This window comes from Hydra vulgaris, chromosome 15 (genome assembly GCF_038396675.1).
Source record: "Hydra vulgaris chromosome 15, alternate assembly HydraT2T_AEP".
Classification (NCBI taxonomy): domain Eukaryota; kingdom Metazoa; phylum Cnidaria; class Hydrozoa; order Anthoathecata; family Hydridae; genus Hydra; species Hydra vulgaris.
This window is the reverse complement of record NC_088934.1, coordinates 13,084,439-13,099,925: the sequence shown is the minus strand read 5'-3', so window position 1 is coordinate 13,099,925 and position 15,487 is coordinate 13,084,439. Positions and strand designations below refer to the sequence as shown.

General features: G+C 31.2%; 1 protein-coding gene across 3 annotated transcripts in view; it reads right to left on the bottom strand.

Annotated features, from left to right (window-relative positions):
- Positions 1–11,564, bottom strand: part of LOC136071985 (centrosomal protein of 76 kDa-like) — a 72,897-nt gene extending 61,333 nt beyond the window's left edge. For 2 of the 3 annotated variants that reach the window (XM_065818949.1, XM_065818950.1), the window contains exon 1: positions 11,283–11,500. The gene's annotated coding sequence lies outside the window, so the exon portion shown is untranslated. Of the gene's footprint in view, positions 1–11,215 lie in introns of all 3 variants that reach the window. The other variant, XM_065818948.1, reaches the window with a different exon arrangement.
- Between the last annotated feature and the right edge of the window lie 3,923 nt (positions 11,565–15,487).

Here is a 15,487-nt window from a genome sequence, read left to right as displayed (position 1 = left end):
AACACAAGAATGAATTTTAGTAGATATTACAAGAGACGCAAGCTTTTTAGAGCAGTGTCCATTATAGTATCTGTAGAAAAGAGAAAGAGAAACAACATTACGACAATGTGATAATGGTTGGAGGTTGGCTGCAAGAGCAGGTCCAACTATGTTTACAATGTGTTTTTGCATCATGTCTAGAGAAAGAGAAAGGGCATCATTAAAAGACCCCTCCCCCCTCCCCGATATGGCAACAGTATTCCATACAAGGCCGGATTTGAGACTTATAGAGATAGAGAATATAATCAGGAGTAAGAAAGTGTCAAGCTTGATAAAGAGATGCAACATTAGCAGATGCTAATTTTGCAATGGATTTGATATATGGTTTCTAAGAAAGATCGGAAGAGTTGATCCTAGAAGATGAAGGTTAGATGACTCATCGAGTACATTACTGTTCATAAATATAGGAAGATCTAAACTATAGCAATAACAATTGGCTGAAAAAAATTGAGTTTTATTTGAATTAAAGTTCACCAGCCACTGTGAGCCCCATGCTGTAGCAGAAGTGAGATCCTTTTCAAGCTCAATGGCCCCCTCCAAGCAATCAGAGAGTGTTGGCTTATCATGACAAGAATAAATTTTAGTATCATCAGCAAACAATGCCACCTTAGATGTGAGAATATCTGGAAGATCGTTAATATAAATTAAAAAGAGTATAGGGTCAAGTATAGAACCTTGAGGAACCCCTGAAGTTAGAGAATAAGAAGAAGAGTGCTGTGCATCGAGGACAACTTTTATACTACGATTGGAAAGGATTCAATAATCTTAAAGATGTTACCAGATACTCCGTAAAAAGAAAGCTTATGGAGAAGACCAGCATGCCAAACTTAATCAAAAGCTTTAGAAATGTCAAGAGCAATGGCCTTAATCTCTCCATTTTTATCTAATGTACATTTTTATCTAATGTACAATAAAACCTATTGGTTATTAATGTTAGCAAATCAGCTGTAGAGCGAGAAAATCGAATTCCATATTGATGGTCAGAAAGTAAGCTATTTGATTCAAAATGAGAGATTTAGTGTTTCTTAATTAAAGATTCAAAAACCTTGCTTATGATAGGAAGAAGATAAATGGGATGGTAGTTAGACAAATCAGATCACTCTCAAGAATTTTTGAAAATAGGGATAACAGATGCCGCTTTCCAGCAGGCTGGAAAACAAGACTTTGATAAGCACTTGTTGAATAGTTTTGAAAGTATAGACAACAGCTTCTGAGAACACTTCTGCAAGACTATAACAGGTATGTTGTTTGGGCCACAAGCTGTAAAAGAGTCTAAGCAGGAAATCACTTTAGATGCAGAAGCTGGAGTGATACGAATGTCAAGCAATGGATCAACCTGTTTGACGGCTATATCAGGTAGAACGCAACTAGTGGAATTAAAAGATGACATTGATGAAAAGTTCTTAGCAAACAATTCAGCTTTGTCTTAAGGTGAGATTACAAAGTCTGAACCATACAAGAGAGGTGGAATTACAGATTTTTCTTTATTATTGATACTTTTAAAGATTCTCCAGAAGTCAGGAGAACCTAATTTTTGTGATGAAATACAAGATTTCATGACCTGAGAATAACGGGCTTTGGCGTTAGACAAAACCTTTTTACAATGGTTGCTGGCACAAATAAATGGACATCTATTTTCTGCAGAATTATTTTGCTGATAGATATGGAAGTAACAGTTTCGATTGGCAATCGCAGCAACACAATGTGGGGAAAACCATAGAGAAGAGTGAGACTTGACCTGGAATCGTCAATTGGGAATAAAAGATTCTATGCCTGCCTGAATCCATGAAGCTATGTAAGAAGCACATTTGTCAACAGGAAGAAGAAAGATTTCTACCCAAGGGCCATCACAAAGAAAATCACGGAAAGAATCCCAGTCAGGTTTAAGGTAATTGTATAAGGTACGATGATAGGGGGATTCAGATGATGATGAAGAGATAATTGTTTTAGAGAGATCAAACTGTGATCAGAAGCACCTAAGGGTGAATGCAGAGAAACTGAGTACTAACTAGGATTAGAAACAAGACATAAGTCAAGTAGAGAAGGTAAATGATTCGGGTTATCTGCAAAGCAAGTTGGAAAGTTAACTATTTGAGTTAGGGATTGAGAAAGGCAAAAGTTGTGGGCTTCAATGCCTGCAGAGGTACTGACACTAGAGTCAAGACATTCAGTGTGGTGAGTATTAAAGTCACTGATAACAATATTAGCTGTTGGATAAAGAAAGAGGGCTTGGTCAATATAATCAGAAATAACATCAAAAAGAGTGCAGTCTTGAGATGAAGGAGAACGATATAGAACAAAGAGAAAGGCGAAAGTTTGAAGTGGTGCTAAACAAAAGCACATCAAAGAACAGTCTGTGGATTCAAACCTAGTTTCCCAACAAATGGGTGAATTCTTACAAATGTAAATGCCCAGGCCAAGCATGTGACTATTGGAGTCTTTACGAATTAGAGGAAGATAACCATCAACACTAAGATCACAAGATGAGAAAGCTGAACTCAAATTAGTCTCACAAAGAGCATGTAGGTCTGGTGAACTTTGCAAGAGATAAGAATCAACAGAAGAAAAGTTACTTCGAAGACCACAAATATTAGTGAATGATAAGTTTAGAGAACTTGGTGATGAAGATGGTTTTTATGTTTTATAGATTTTGGTACTTTAGCCATTTTTAAATTTGTTAAAGTACTTGACTCAAAGCATAGATAGTACTCAGTACACTGTCTAATAGTCCAAGCAAATGCCACATTATTAATAAACCCTAAGCCGTAACAAAGGACACCAAATGTGGCCTCAAAAATGCACACTAAAAGTACAAACAGGGACACCATCCATTGGCAACATGGCACTGTAGGTACTTTAATATTTTACAGCTGTTGATGGAATCAGCCTCTCTGAAAGCTACCACAGATTTTGGAAACCAGACTACCAGCCAGCCTTAGAGTTATAAAACTAAATTTTAGAGCTGTACCCTCATTAGAAGATAATAGAATGAGTTGCCTAGTCATAAAAAAAAGACACAAGCAAAACCCATGATTTGAGTTAAGAAGATTCAGCATTCAACATCCTAAACTGGAAGCAATGTATTATAAATACATCTGCGCCAGCCTAATAGATGAGGGGTGCGGGGCTGGTCAACAAATAATCTGTTTACCCCTTAAATATGTATCTAAATAATAGGACAAATTAGTTATATATTTATATAGAAAAGAAAAATCATTCTTTAATTAAATTTCAAAGTACAAGAGATAACTAGTTATTTAATATCTATCCTCTCCTTTCAAATGCCTTATGTCTGAAAATGTATTTTTCAAACAAAGCTTTTGAAGGTCCTTAGTACCAAAACACATTTAAATGGTATGAAACATTCCAGCTATATTAAAAAAGGGATGAGGAATCTAGCAGAACGTGGACAGTTTTAACATGTATATGTAGTTTTTTAGTTTTCATGTTTAAAAACTTTTAAGTTGATTTATATAGAAAAAAACAGTGCTTTTGAAAGAGTCCATGTGACAATGACAATTATAGCCTTTCCTGACATTAAAACAAGTATTTATGTTTCCTTGAAGATTTGATACTAAGAATTTGTATATAGAAATTATGCATATAATACTTTTTGTCTTCACATATCATTTGTACTGATTTTTGTGCTTGAGATTTTTGATGTTTTCTCATTTTATTTAGGTGCCATTACACAGCCAATTTTCCATAAGTATGGTGGTAAATTAAAAGGCATTTTGTCAAAAATCATAAGTTTTTCTAGCACAAAAAATGCAATAAAATTGGATCCACTTAACTTCTGAAGTTGTAAGACCCCTCTTAAGTATTTTTAGCTTAATATAACCATGTTAATTAAATTTCAAAATGTCAACTAAAAAAAAAATCCTGTAGAATGGCTATAATTTTGTTGTTGTTGTGGCTAGTGTAACAGTACCGTTGCTTTAATTTTTTATGATATAGCCACAGTAGTAAAGTTTGACTGGTTTAATTTAAGTCACGGCTACAAATATTATTGGGTGATTTTAAAAGTTTTAATTATACAAATTTTAAAAGAATAGCGCAATAACATTGTACGTTTAGTATTGTGGTATCTTGTTGGTTCTTTATCCAAGGTCACACGGGATCGAGTACCCAACTTAAAAAAAATTTGTTATAAAGTTTTTTTTTAATGTTTTTTAACTATTTGTGATTGAAAGTTATTATTATTGTTGAATATTAAAAGTTACATTGATTTTTATTATTTACATACATTGACTGATATAGGGATAGGTGCAGTGAGTGTACATACATCGATTGATTTAGGGATAGGTGAGTGTACATACATACAAGGAGTGTAAATACATTGACTGATTTAGGGATAGGCAAAGTGGAGCACACATACATCGATTAAGGGTTTTGGTTTGGACGTGCATTTTTTAAATAAATAAACTAACCAATCAGCAATCACTACCATGACTTTAAGAAAAATATTAAAGCAATGGTTTCGTTGTGCTAGACACAGCATTTTTCTTATTTTTTATTTTCATATCTTCACTTTGATCAAAGCTACAAGCAACCACTATTAGAGTTAGAGTTAATGGAAGTGAAAAGATGAAGTTTATAGAGCAAGATAATGATTAACAGAAGACTTAAAAAATTGTAAATCATATGAATCAGGAAAACAAGTTGAAGGGAGTGAATTCCAAAGAACTAATGTTTGAGGAAAAAAACTAGACTAATAAGAATTTTTGTAGCACTTAGGAACAGTCACAGTAAAAGGATGAGACTTTATTATATGACTAGTAACACGAGAATGAATTTTAGTAGATGGCACAAGAGACGCTAGCTCTTTACAGCAGTGCCCATCATAGTATTTATAAAAAAGAGAAAGAGAAGCAACATTACAGCGATGTGATAATAGTTGGAGGTTAGCTGCAAGAGCAGGTCCAAAAATGTTTAAAATACCTTTTGTATTTTAAACTTTCCACATCTACTAAATGCACAATAAAACATTTCAGTTATAACCGTTAACAAATCAGCAGTAGAGCAAGAAGTCCAAAAAATCTATATTGATGATCAGAAATTAACTTACATTTAAAATGAGAGATTTTGTTAATTAAAAACGTCTTTGCTAATTAAAGACTCAAAAACCTTGCTTATGATAGTAAGAAGACTAATGGGACAGTAGTTAGACAAGTCAGATCACTCTCTCTATAAATTTTGAAAATAGGGATAACAGATGCTGCTTTCCAGCAGGCTGGAAAAAAAACCTGATAAGGACTTTATAAATAGTTTTGAAAGTATAGACAACAGCTCCAGTGAACACTTATGCAAGACTATAACAGGTATGTTGTCGAGACCACAAGCTGTAGAAGGGTCGAAGCAGGAAATCACTTTAGATATAGAAACTAAAGTGATACAAAAAGCAATGGATTAACCTGTTTCTTGGCTATATCAGGTAAAACGTCAGGCCTGGACAGAAATGGCATGCAATCAAGCGCTATTGCTGACCACACAAATGATTTTATTTTTTGACAACTTGACCACGGTAGATGTTCAGATGATTTTTAAACATTCTAGAAATGCACTAAAAAAATAAACGCTAAACTAAAATTAGAAATTAAAAAAAAAATTATGAAAAAAGAAAACAATTCCATATAAAAAAAAAAAATATAAGCACTAAAAAAACAACTCAAAAACTTAAACTTGAAGCAAAAACTACTTTTAGTTACGTTTTTAATTGCGTTTAAATTAAATTACTTTAAAACTTATCTTTTTAAACATTTATTTAAAGTTATACAAAATGCATTTACAAATTACTGCTTATGATAGTTTAATGAATGAACAAATTTTATTTAAATTATTAAAAAGTCTTTTATATAAGACTTTTTATTAATTTAAATAAAATTTGCGTTGTAAATCCAATCCATTTTAGTGAAGCTGCACCGAGCAGTGAACGCCTTAGAGATATATAATAAGTTAGAAAGAGTTTAGCAGAGTAAGATAAAAGTACAAAAGGACAGATGTCCAGTGGAAAACAAATAGTCGAGATAAGTAAGAGTCATTTACTGTTGTTCTACTAAATTGTTGTTAGTGTCAAGCGTAAGTGTGATGTTTAGACAGTATCAGTAATGGAGCAGAATTATTCGTTTTCTATGTAGTTATCATGTGGTCTGTATTTTTAGGGTGAAAAACATACATTATAGATATAAGTGTGTCATAGGTGTCTCGAGTACAGTATGGATTCGTGCCATATGGTACAGTATGAACACAAGAAGACCTACAACTTTCACTCGAGACCGGTATCCCAAAAGAAGTTCCACTCTGGGTCTACACCAGGGTATCTTGTTAAGGTATCCTATTGTGTTATCCCAAAAGGACTATTCTCAGAGTATCCTGTCAGGACGATTGCCATAGACTTCTGAATTGACACTGGGACCAGAGGACACTTAGTGGGGCTCAGTACAACTTGCATACAATTGTAAGTAATTTTTAGACATGAGTGTCAATAAGTGCAGTGCTTTGTCGCAGTATAACGAGGTTCAGTGAGATTTGTGAACTGTTTTGAGTCTTATAGATGTGTATGTAATGAAGACAGTCAATGCAGTGTATTTGTGTGTGTCTACTGTAATAGAATGTCTTGATGGTATCAGTTGTTGGTATAAAATTGTTCGAAAGTCATTAAAACTGGTGTAACGTGAATACTAGAAGTCCAATAAAATGTATTTAAAAATAACAAACTATTGCGACTAGATAAACTGGAAAATTTAAGTAGAATTACACCAATATAGTAATAATAACTTGTATAAATATTTTGCAACTAATAATCTATATATATATTTTACAATTAATAATCTAAGATTATATGGAATTTTGTATTTTGAATAAATTATAAGAGTAACTGTGAATATGTCATGTGAATGTAATGTTACCAGGAGTATCGGAAGTGGAGTAGAACTATTCGTTTTATAAAACAGGTAGCAGGTAGCCTCTTGTCAATTAAACAAGCTGTATGTATAGCATGGCTGATTTTGTGTTTACTTATATTCATAGTGACTTGTGTCTTTAGTATGAGTTTTTTGTATCAAAATAATATTAGTGGTTAGAAGCTGGTTATCAAAATTAAGTTATGTGGTATCTAGTACTAATGTGATTTTTTTTTTTAAATATTTATGCAATTAAAAATAATATATATATATATATATATATATATATATATATATATATATATATATATATATATATATATATATATATATATATTATTTTTAATTGCATAAATATTTATTTAAAAGAAAATACTGTACTCTGTTAAAAATAGCAATTTTGTAAAAATAGAAAAAAATAAAATAAAATAAAGCAATTAAATCATTCCATTGCAACAGAAGATTTAATTTAACTTATTCATAATTTTAAGTTAAAAAACTTAAAAATATGAATAAGTTAAACTAAATCTTTTACTTATTTAATTTTAACTTAAAAAATTATATTTTAAAAGATTTTTAGAAAAACATGGAAAAATAGTTTCAAACCTTTAAATTTATTCATTATTTAAAGCCTTCTCGTAAAACAAAAACTTTTTTTACTGCATTTAAATTGTTAAAACATCAAAACTGCCGTGGTCAAATTATGAAGAAAATAATTATAAGCATGGTCGGTAACAGCCTGCGATCGTATGCCATTCCTGTTCAAGCCTGGAACGTGTCTAATGGAATCAAGAGATGATATTGATGAGAAGTTATATATAAGTATAAAGTGCGGTAGTGGTGTAGTGGTAAAGCATTCGCTTCATAAGCGAGAGGCTCCGAGTTCGATCCCCACCACGTCCCTGGTAGTACCGCGCTCAACTTGTTTCTCCGTGCAGCGGCCTTGTTCGTCAAGGTTCGTGTTTCAGAGTTATAGAGTTGAGAGTGGGTTATAGCCACTATTAAGTAGCCTCCTCATCTGTAGTGGCCTTCTCGGCCTTATATTATGATATATTATGAAAGTCTTATTAAAAAGTGTTCAACATTAATTTGTAAAAAATCAAAGGTCTTTAACTTTGAGATATAATACTGGGTTTTAGCTAGTTATTGCCCCTTTATTTGTGCCCCTACCCAGGTTAAAAAATAGATCAGCATGGGGGCAATCAACCATATCTTTTATTTTTTTTAAAACAATTTATAATCAGTTGCACCCATTGAATATACTAATAAGCAGATTAGGGGGGGGGGGGGGACACTGGGGAACCAATAATGCATCCAACCCTTGATAATTAAAAAGTAGGGTTATTTTAAAATGCTCAAATTTTTGTAGTGAATGCAACAAGTAAAAAATGTTTGCATTTTTAGATAGTTGGATCTTATGGTCTTAATTGCTGTTAAGCTTAGATCAATACTAAGTGTTAGAAAATATTACGAGCATTTTAAAATGGCTGAAAATCAGACTTTTTTGGCAAATGGACAATACATTTTTAGATATAATTCAGTTCTAAACTGCAACAAGCGGCTTATTTTTTGCCTGTTTGCTGCAGATAAGAGTAGCTAATCAGAAATCTAAACTGTAAGGACTGTAAAATAAAAAAGTACTACAGTTAACTTCATTTTGGCCTTTTTTTTAGCATTTTTCAAATTTTTTTCGAAGTTGAGGAGGCTATAATTTTTTTCAAATATGATACAAGTTAACAAAAACCAGTATTTTTAATACAGAACTACCCAGAAAACACTTCTAGAAAAATGAGACACTTGTTGAAAGTTAGAAAAAAGTTATGAGGCTTTAAAGTAATCTGTTTTTACAATTCTTAAATCGAGGGGGGCCACTGTGCAGTCTTTATAAAGCTATATTTTCTGAACCGTTATACTTGGAAGTCTGAAATTTCAAATTTAACCTATCTGCATAACCTAGATAATGATATGTAAAAAAAGGAAAATCAGATATGGTGCCCCACATGCCATTGGTTAAAAATAATGATTTGACCCATATATTATATATCATATAATTTTATATAAAGTACTGCTTTATATGTAAGTATTATAAAAAAGGATTTACATATATAGTATTTGTATTTCTTATAAGAATATTTCATAACTTTAAAATATTGTATAATTACTTTAATTAACAGTTAACAATTCAACTAACAGCTAATTAAATTAATTCTAATAAAAATATTTTGTAATTTTAAAATATTGTGTAACTACTAACAATTAACATTAAAAAATGATTGATATATGCTTACATATAAGTAATTCATTACCACTTATATAAAAATAATTCAAAATAATTCATATATACTTATTTATAAGTATATATAAATTATTTTAATACTGTTAATTAAAGTAAAAACACAATATTTTAAAATTACAAAATAATAAGACTTATAGTATAAGTATATCAACTAATAATTAATTTGAAGTAAATCAATCAATCAACATATTCTCACTTTAATAACTGCATATATTTACAATAGTAAGAAAAAAATTTTGAAACAGTTATAAACTGATGAGTCCTAAGAACCTACAATAGTATAAAGCAATTATTGTAAATTAATAATATCAATAAAATTAATAATAATACAGTGATAATAATAACAAGAGTAATGATAATGGCAGAAGTAATATGTATTTATTAACTTCTATTTTATGAACAATGTCTTTTACCATTGCTGGTGAATGGAAGTGTTTTTAATGTAAGATACAAGTATAATAAATTATTGCAAGTACAAAATAAAAGATGTTAAAAAATTTAAATAATGTCTAGCCTATCTTTTTTCCTAAATTTTTCGCTTACATAAAAGTCAATATAGTTATTTATTCTGTTTAAATTGACATCAAATTAATGTTGTTGATAGTTGTACGACTAACTTTTGTAAATATTTTTTTATTATAAAAATAGTTGCTCATTAAGTTCAAAGCATCAGTTGAAAAACCATAATACTTTAGCTTTTATGAAATCAATAAATATTAATGTAAATAGTTTTTTAGCTTTACTTTAGAGAACATGTAACACAGTTTCGCATGAATGATTACATCTGAAACAGTGTTGGTCAACATTGTATGAATCATTTTGTTCAAAGTATGGAGTTACCTTTTTAGCAATTATTCATTCAAACACTTTTTTTAATGGAGAAACTATAGTATTTCATACTTTTTTTTACTATAGAATTTCAACTTTTTGTTTATAAAGTGGCATAATACTATCAATTTTAAATTCATTTGAAAAACTAACTGTTTCTTTTAAGTAAGATTTACAAGTAATAACAATAATAATTATAATAATAACAGTATTAGTTTACAACATTAACACTAATAAAAATAACAATGTTAATTATAAAGATTATAATATCTAAACAATAACAATAAAGGCATAGGGATGGTCGTTTAGGAGAGTGTATAAATAAGAAGCTATACCTACATTTATACATTCAGTAGCTCTTTAAAGCACACCCACACATAAAGACACCCACATATACATATATATACACACATATATATATATATGTATTAAATAAACACATAAAAATAAAAAATTATATTATACATACACACACATATATACATACATATACATATTCTAATATGAACAGAATTTTGACTATTTTTCTAAATTATATAAGTGTTTAGTTTTCCCTTTTTTAAACCTTTTTATTTACTACTTATCCTTCTGTTTCATATTTGTATGCGTATTAGTTTCATATTTATGTGCATTGTGTGTATATATATACACACAATGCATACATGCATATAATTATACAAATAGGTTCATACACGAATACAAATATGAAACAGAAGGATAAGTAGTAAATAAAAAGGTTTAAAAAAGGGAAAACTAAACACTATTACAATTTAGAAAAATAGTCAAAAATAATTAAAGATAGAAGACAAAAAAATAATGATCTGTTAGAACTTTATCATGTGTTTTTATGAAAGAAAATTTTTATGATATTGGCAATAAAAATTTTTTTTAGCAATGTTTGGAAGTTTTATTTTTATTGAAAGTGAGAGTAAGTTCCGAGAGTGAATTGATTGGTATTTAGTAGATTGAATACCATATTTGCTTGTTGGTTTTTTTTTTTTAAGGTAGAGCTAGGTTATAACAAGATACAGATCTAATACAGAGATACAGATCTAAATACAAAATATTTTAAAATTAAAAAATGTTGTGCAATTACTTCGAACACAAAGTGACTGAGTTTAAAATTTTTAAACAAACATTTGAAATAAACCTGTTAGAAAAACGAGTGTACTGTCCGCTTTCGTATTTTGAATGTTGAAAAAAGATTTCCCACTTACGTCTTCGATTAAGCTCTCTTTGAACAGTTGTACTCCATACCATGCAAACTTGCGAGCAAACTGATAAAGTTTTTGCACTAAGATATGAAAAAAGTTGATTCAAAAAAGGGTATATGGATGTAAGAACTAAATCAGACCTTGAGGGAAAATTTTTATTAGAACTCATTATAACTTTGTATGCGTAACTGCGAACACGTGTGTGTGTATTTTTTTTAACCGACGATAAATTAGTCGGCCAGAACAACACACAGTGCCTGCTACCGGGAAAACCGGCCTCGCTTTAGTCAGAATATTTATTGGGACGTTTTTCAAAAAAACTTAATTTTAATTAGGTGGCCTAAGAAGTCCTTATGGTCTCATCACAAAGCACCGCGGAAGAGCATTTGGTAAGATGTTCGGGCCTTCTTCCTAACCGATATCGCAAAACATGCCCGGGATCCTTTGTTTCTGAGGCAAGTGCGCTACAACTGCGCCACGGCTCCCCATCAAACAAACATATGAACATTGCTCAATGCGAGTTTTAAAAAAATAAAATTGTATATATACTAGAGTAAGTTAGCTATAGCATGTTATTTAAACTATTATCCAATATACAAATTGTTTAATTATATATTGTTGTATATTATATTATATATAATCATGGAAGTAATACTACCATGATATAATAAGCAATTTCGTTTGCAGTTTAAACAACACTCCACGGCCGAACCAAATCAAAGAATATAAAAACATCATAACATTTAAAAAATATTTTTAAAAACTAACATTTAAAAAACAAATATTGAAAAAATATTTTTCTTTATTCAGGACTCAAAATACGACATTGGACCCTGGACCAATTTGACACTTTTAGGCCATCCATAAAGGATGTCATGCAAATAATGAAGGAGGTGGGGGGGGGGAGGGGGAGAGGGGGTCGAGATTAAAAGGACAAGAGGGAGGAGTGTGGTCATCAGAAAAGGACGTTACTTTTTTATAATTTTTTTAATGTAAACATGTGTTTTTATGAAGTTAATGCAAGGGAATCATTACATAAAGCATATTTTTTTAATTATTTTTTTAATGCGTGGCGAAATTATCAAAGATCATTGTTGTCTGTATATTAAAAGATAGATAAAAATAGTCTTCTAAATTCTCTTATAAAATCTTACAATAATGCTCATCTGTTTGAGAAAAAAGCTGATATTCAAAAAAAAGTCCATAAAATATGAAATGAGATCAAGGAAAAGCAAGATTCGGAGGTTCAATTAAAGACTTTGATCCGAAAGTATACCTCAATGGTCTTGAAACAAAAAGGCTCTATAATGTCATTTTGTAGGTGTTCGCTAACCACCCGGTAGTGAAAAAAGCTCTTAAAGTGCGTGACGGAATTGGTCACCCTACTATTGAGGTAGAACAATCTGAGATATTGCGTGCCATCATTCAACTTGCTGAACATGGATCTGCTGCCCACGAGAAAAGACAATCTGAAGTTTATAGGGTGAGAGTACAACTTTAGATAATAAAAAAATCTAATGGAATATATTAGGTCTCAATATAACTTTTCAGCCTCTAAACTAATTCACTGATTATTTTTTAATCTCTTTTAAAGAGCCTCAAATTGTTTTTTGATGAACTTGGTGCCGAGCTCGAAAAAAGAGGTTACAATCTTAGCAGAAGTGCTTTATATACTCGTTTGCTGCCAAAACGGAGCGATTTGCTTGATGGAGAGAGACACGTCCACACGGTTCCACACGTTCACACGGTTCCTTTTAAATTGATGCGGGCTGTAGTAGATTATTCCCAACGCCTGAATTATTCCATCCCTCTATGAAAAATCCAAAACGAGAATACGCTTTCAGGAAATAACTATTAGAAGTGTACCTAGCACGTCCGTTTTTTAAATTATTGAGTTGGAACATCATAACAAACCAAGTAAATATAATTGGACCTCTACGCATTATTTCTTTAATTACGGACGTGCTAGGTACACTTCTAATAGTTATTCCCTGAAAGCGCATTCTCGTTTTGGATTTTTCATAGGGGGATGGAATAATTCAGGCAGTGGGAATAATCTACTACAAGGCTCAAAATGATCTCTATTCAAGTCACGTGGATGCTTAATTTTGTACAGCAACTATAAAAAATGTGGAAGAAGTTTGCTCCTTTTTAGGCCCCAAGGATGATTATAAGTCAAGACGATAAAGCTCGGATCCCTATTGGAACCACCGCTGCCAAGAAACAAGCTCCTATACTGCATTATGTATGTATTTCGCCATAAAGAATTTTTTTTTTTGTGCAAAATTAGACTTTTACAAAATGTATATACACGGCTGGGACAAGAAGAAGACAAATTCAGTCTTATCACCAAGCCCCTTCAAAACAAAAATATAAATAACAAAAAAAAGAGTATCACCGTTATCACAATGTTATATGTGCATCAAATACATATATAAATACAAATATAAAAAATACTTTTTATATATATAATTTTACTTTTTTTCAAACTTTTATTTATTAAGATTTCGAATTTAAAAATAAATAAAAATGAGATAAAACATGAATATCAAAGAAAGGTAAAGGTTCAGATTAAAATCAAAAATAAATAAACGTGTTCCATAATTTAGGCCCTCTGATTGCAATCGAGAACTTAGTAGCAGAATTATATGCTTTTGGTTGAATGCAATTGTTATTTGAAAATCTTGTTGGGTATAAACGATTTATTTTTTCAAAAAATGAGTTAAATAAAATGGGTGCCATTTTATTTTCTACTTTGAACATAAATATAAGAATATGATATAAATTAAGTTGAAAAACGTTGAGTATTTTGAATTTATTAAAAAGAAATTTAGTATGCGAAAAGCGATCCACATTTCCAATAATTCTTACAGCGTGTTTTTGTTTAATTAAAAGCTTTTTATTTTTAAATAGCAATGTTAGTGTAATTTAGATAGCAATGAAAAAAAAAAAAAAAAAAATTTCAAACAAGTTTTGTTTAACAACTGTTTGGCTTTATATAAGAGGCCTATATTTTTTGAGATTTTATTATGGATTACACGTATGTATAATCCATAATAAAATATTGCAGGTATTGTAATCAAACCAGATGGGCTTGGAAAAACTGACGCAGTTTCCTATTCCGGTCCCACTTATGTTGCTATTCGATCTGGAAAGCATTCATCATCGACAGCGTATGCTCACGGATTGGAGTTTGAACAACTTTTGACTCTGCTAGAGTTTGATTCTATCACAAAAGATCCTTTGACCAAGTTGGTCAAGGCAGTGGTTGTCTTCAGTGTTGATGGTTGACCAAATGAGAATCCACGATAGCCATCAAAACTGGTATAGCATTCCTTTTTTTAAATTTTTATTGCGATCTATCAATATAGTTATGTTTCTTCTAATTTAAATATTTATTTTGTTTAACGCAAGGCTTAAGGAGTTAATTATCTGCATTGCGACTTATATTTAAGGCAGGACAGTGGATCTTTTTTTGAAGAAACAGAACTTTAAATTTGCTGGAAAGAGCTGTGCCTCGGTCTTTTAAGGTCTGATGATTGACCAGTTTCCAACGGTGGTCGAATATATCGATCCAGACAAAAAAACGGAGCTCGATGCCCATCATCTTTTATCAAAGGATCAGGACTGCTTTGCCTCTCATTTGCGCACCAGTCAATATTTTACGCAAATTGTGAAATGTGAAGATCCTGGATGTTGCGCTTTGAAAAAGGAGCTCTTACTTCCATGTTATTCCTAGTCGATTTCTGCCTCTACTTATTTCAATCAGCCAGTAAGAAGATGGCTTGAAAGCTGTATCCATTTCAGACGCCGCCAGCAAGAATTATTTTCCTTCTGTATTTTTTCTTATCGCTTCCAATATTCAGAGCACCATTCATGGATCATTGAAATTATTCAAACCTCCTCCTTACGATCTGTTTTGTCCCTCTGTGCAATCAAGTTTGTCTCAGAAAATCAGCAAGCATTGTAACTTGTACTATGCCTCCCAAGTCATGCTCAAAAAGCATGTCAACTTTACTGATTACAATGTTATTAACCAAATGACTATAACTCTCTTGCAAGCCAGGCTTGTTCGCATTGTCGCCAAGGTCAAAAGAGAGTTAATGACCGTAATTGCAGTAGAAGAGAACGCGGCTTTTGCTGAATAGTTGGATGAGGACGAAATCGAAACAGAGGGCCTTTATATTACGAATGATTCAACTATTTCA